This window comes from Aedes aegypti, chromosome 3 (assembly GCF_002204515.2).
Source record: "Aedes aegypti strain LVP_AGWG chromosome 3, AaegL5.0 Primary Assembly, whole genome shotgun sequence".
NCBI lineage: Eukaryota > Metazoa > Arthropoda > Insecta > Diptera > Culicidae > Aedes > Aedes aegypti.
In genome coordinates, this window is record NC_035109.1 from 100,911,356 (window position 1) to 100,916,296 (window position 4,941).

A 4,941-nucleotide genomic window follows, 5' to 3' on the forward strand; every position below is an offset into this window, starting at 1 on the left:
GTGGCATTGCTTTTGTGTGTGCAGGAATTGATTTTCAACCGATTATTATCAACTTTGTTGAAATGCAAAAATATGTTATGATCAATTACGCGCATTTATCATCGGACACATTAATGTTGGTGCAACAAGATTTTACAGTTCGTCAAGCGGTCGTACAAACATAAATTGGATTGACTAACTTGGAGGCGGAGCCAATGTTGGTCAAACCGTCTGAGCCTCTGTGGGATGCATAAGCCGATCGAACCATATTCAGAGAGTGTAACGGTTCATGAACCATAACAGTTCGTAGCACATTGCGATCGGAGAGCCCTATAAATGTAAACATTCACTCTCTCGTTTGATACGCGATGCAAGAGCGTTCAAGAGCAGCAACTCTCAAGGACTACTAAAGGAGCGAGCCATTCGGGTGATTTATGTTTTGCCTAAAATTGGTAATAACTTTCATATTTTCTGATTTGGTTGCAAACATAGCACAGAAAATGGAAAATATTCGTTTATTATGATCAATTTTTAAAACTACTTATTATGATCATTTTTTAGACAAACTCAAGTTGTGAATCAATGGTACATACTTATATAAATAGTTCCTGACCTTCATGTCAAAATAACATGAAAAACAGCTGTAAAAAACCACTAGTGCGACTATAGGGAACTGTCCCTATGCTAGAATACCATGGCTTTCAAAAAGTGAGTGCGGAATTGTAGATATTTTTTTCGTTTACTACGGTTTCAGACACACCGTGATGTGTATACTTTGAAAGTCCGAACTTCATAGGAGCTATCTAATGTCCGATGATGTTGTTTATCGATGTTTAATTTCGCTACATTGCCAATACTTGTTCAGGTTCTGGGGCTGACATCGGTCCAAAGGCAAAGCCAAATGGCAGGACCATCACAATTAATGTTCGTTTCCATTTCCGTCATCATCGCCCTCGCTTAGTCGGTCAATTGGTACGGGATGAAGTGCCAATGGAGCGATGATGACATTGGTAATGGGTTATTACTGTTAGCCATGGGAACAAGGCAAGGCTGGTGCTCGAAATGACTGATGAATCTTCTAAAGATACAAATGTTTGATGACCGAAGTTTCCCACACTACTATCGTAATCAATATATTGATGCTTATACTTACTCCGAAAATTGCGAGGGCATCCATAAGACCAACTTTTCAGAATGTCCTTCACGCATACTAATCGTGGAGGCTCATAACAGGCAGATGGGCGGGAATGTTCGTTTGAAATTCCTTGAGTAGAATCTTTAACTATTCTCATTCTTCAATTAGCGAACGCTTCATTATCAATCTTACACTCCAAGCAATTTTTTTGCTATCCATGCTGCGGTGGAAAACTGTTCGATTTTTTTTTTTTCAATTTAAACCTATAGGGTGCAGAGCCACAAAGGCACTTCCATGCTTCACTTTGGCATGGGGGGTTTTATCGGCCTACATCAATTCATCCATATGACCGTTCATCAAACTCACTGATTGGACGGATAAAACTACGTATGCGTATTCTGATGACAAAACATGAAATTAATGAATAAGTATTCCACAGTCAAGTTTTGAATTTCAATCTTTAGCTAATGCACATATCATTTGATCAATTGTTGAAAGATTCCAGAATGCATCTGCGAGCACAACACCGCTTTTTACCAACGAAGATAGTGCTGGTGGTTACGTCATTTGCATGACATGACCAGTAATGCGGTTTAGGCTCTGTGGTTCCCACTCAACGTTCTATTACGTGTGCACGTCTCGAGTATTATACAGAAAAAAGAGGAAAAGGACTCTGTACCACACACCTTTATTTGGCATGGACTACAAGTCCGATGTCCCGGAACTACCTCATGGTATTATTTCAGGGGGCTGAGCATGGGGCTGAGGGCTTGTTGATGCCTCTACGCCATTTCTTCACCTTCTGATCTATTGAGCAGATTGAGACTTTTATGATAGAAGCTCCTGTACTAGTTGGTTCTATGGACTCCACTGCGCTACTCGTCATGCTCTTCGGGTGGACCGGTAGGGTGCCGAGATTGGTCTTGCGATTATGGTTGAGGGATGACTTACGCAAGTACGCAAGCGCCCCGACGACCCAAAGCCAGCGATTCGTCGTGATCGATACTACTCGGCGTAGTTCTCGACGGTGAACCTAGCCTACTCCGACGGAGAGTTTCCCGACGGAGGAATATCTCCCGAAACCGGTAACGTTACGCGTTGTTCTTATTTCGTTATTGGCCGGTAGAATGCCGAAGTCGACCCAGCGATTCCGGTTGGAGTCCACTGGCGCTCTGACGACTCAAGACGACTCGTTATGGACTAGTCAGAATAATCCTCGACGGTGGATCTATTTTACTCCGACGGCGGAAGATCTCCCGAACCGATGCTATCCGGGCAGATGCCGAGGTCCTGCGATTGCGGTATACAGGCGCCCCGACAACCGTTTGCCGGTGCTATTTCGCAAGCTACTCAGCTTGTCCCCTGTGGAGGATCTAGCCTACTCCGACACGATGTTGGTCAGTCAAATACCGGTCCTACAATTCCGGTTGTGGGATGACTTCCGGTTTGCAAGCGCCCAGACCACCCATCACCGATACTACGTGACACTCGAAATACTCGGCCTAGTCCCCGACGGAGGATCTAGCCTACTCTTTTTTTTTTTACTTATTCATTTATTTACAAGGCTCAAGCGCCAGCAGGCATAACGGAGCCGAATTCGAGATTAAGGAGAACAATATTTTAGGGAAGGATAGGATCAGGCATTACAATCTCATCTGATCGAAGAGATCATCTCCATATAGTGGAAAGATATTATCTTCAATCCAAGAGCGCATTGGAAGGATCCCATCTTTCAATCATATACATCCAGAGATTATCTTGACAACTCTCTGCTATGCAAACCAATTTGCTGATGAAAATTATCCAATAAAGTAATTTGTTGTTAGTATTATGCTTTTGACTAACTTTGCCATTTATAAAATGATGCCTTGTGAATGCTGGCGAATTTCAAAGCCAAGAATGGTGAAATAAAGAACTGGAATATAGCTAAATTGAAGTGTTATGTTTACCATCTCTATGATGGCTGTTTTTGTTTAAAAAACAAACAAGTGAAAGTGAACACTTGTCTGGTGCTTTTTGTAAAACGGGTCAAATGAGGATTTCTTCTTCATGAAGTTTGTGCTAACATACGAATCTCTGCCGTGTAATTTATGATCACGTCGGGTCTTATGATTGTTGCAAATGAATGAATTAACGGAAATCTGTTAAATTTTATGGAGATATGGTAATTTAGCCTACCAAAGTGTTCAGCTGATGAGATTCCAGTGAAGAATTTACCAAAATCTGGAAACAAACCTAGTGAGTTCATTTGCCAATCAATGCCTTCATTCCGTTACTCCAGAGCCATTCAAGTTTACTGGCATGTATACAGGAGATATACGCAATTATTTAATGCAGCTTTCGATTTTTAAAGAATATTTTATTAGAACATAGCTTCAATCCATCTTAAATAAACGAACCACAAAGAATAAAATTTTTAAAACACATTTATTTAAAATGTCCAGCTAAGGGGCCCTAGGGCTGGCTTCCATTTTTCCAGCATTTATATTCAATTTCAAGTAAAACCGACAACTTTGGATAGGACTTTGGATTATGTGTTCACTGTTGTCACATGCTGGAAATTATTAAATGAAAAACTGCTTTTCTTAAAAATGTGTTTCTTTCACTAACCTTCGTTTGCCGTTTTCCCTCCAAACCCATTACCAAACGGTGTTATTGTCAAAACTGTTTTCCACAACCGCATGGATTACTGTGTTTGTAAGATTTCATCGAGCATCAAATGAGCCAAAGATATCGATCAGAGATCGATCAAAGAGCTCTAAGATGATATTACATTATTCGATCCATATCTTTCTCAGATGATCAAATGATGGGATGAAATGCAATGCCTGGATAGGATTGAGGGATCATTCCGTTGACTTTCAGCAGCGTGGTATTCTGGCATCTTTGCTGCTCGTCAAACTTCGAGTGGACAGAACGAAAACCTGTAACGACACAACAAGCTAGTTTCGAGGGGGCACAAGGTGGAGGAACAAACGACAAGACGGAGGAATCAAATATGGATTTCGGCTTGCTTCAAAAATTGTACACAAGCTCCATATACACATCTCTAATGTCTTCCTTTTCTGGCTTCCCTTGGGCTCTGAGAGATGCACTAAAACAGATCTGACAAAGTCGTATTCGGGGCATTCCCACACCACGTCATTAATATCTTGATAGACTGCATCACAGCTACAGTGATTGCTATTGGTGAGCCCTATTCGATGGATATGCAAGCCTAGAGCGTAGTGATTGGACATCAGTCGACACATGACCTTGATAAAATCTCGACTGAGGTCCAACCCTTTATACCATGGTTTCTTTGATACCTGTGGGAGAATGGAATGTAACCATCGGCCTAATTCTCCTGCATCCCATTTTTGTTGCCAACTGATCAAGGCTTGCTGACGAGCAATTGAGAAAAATTCGTTGAAAGCGATTTGTCTGTCATGAATATCGCCTTCCATAGTGCCCACCTTAGCAAGAGAGTCCGCTTTCTCATTGCCCGGAACGGAGCAATGAGAAGGGACCCAAACCAAGGTGATGTTATAAAATTGATTAGATAGAGCACTCAGTTTAGATCGTATTTCGCGGAGGAAATACGTGGAGTGCTTTACCGGCCTCATTGATCGAATAGCCTCTATGGAGCTGAGGCTATCCATAAAAATGAAGTATTGATCAGAGGGAAGAGAGGCAATTCGCTCTAATGCATAATGTATAGCCGCTAGGTCTGCGACGTATACAGAGCAAGGGTTTTGAAGTTTACGGGCGATGCTATGAAATTCATTAAATACACCAAATCCAGTGGAATCATTTGTTTTTGACCCATCAGTTTAAAACGTTCTGTC

The 4,941-nt window shown here is 41.6% G+C and overlaps 1 long non-coding RNA gene across 1 annotated transcript; it reads right to left on the bottom strand.

The window, feature by feature from the left end:
- Positions 1 to 3,524: 3,524 nt before the first annotated feature.
- On the bottom strand, positions 3,525 to 3,936 carry LOC110677918. Its single transcript, XR_002501291.1, has 2 exons — positions 3,725 to 3,936; positions 3,525 to 3,668 (listed from the first exon to the last, which is right to left on the bottom strand). It is a non-coding gene; the product is annotated as an uncharacterized LOC110677918 (long non-coding RNA).
- Between the last annotated feature and the right edge of the window lie 1,005 nt (positions 3,937 to 4,941).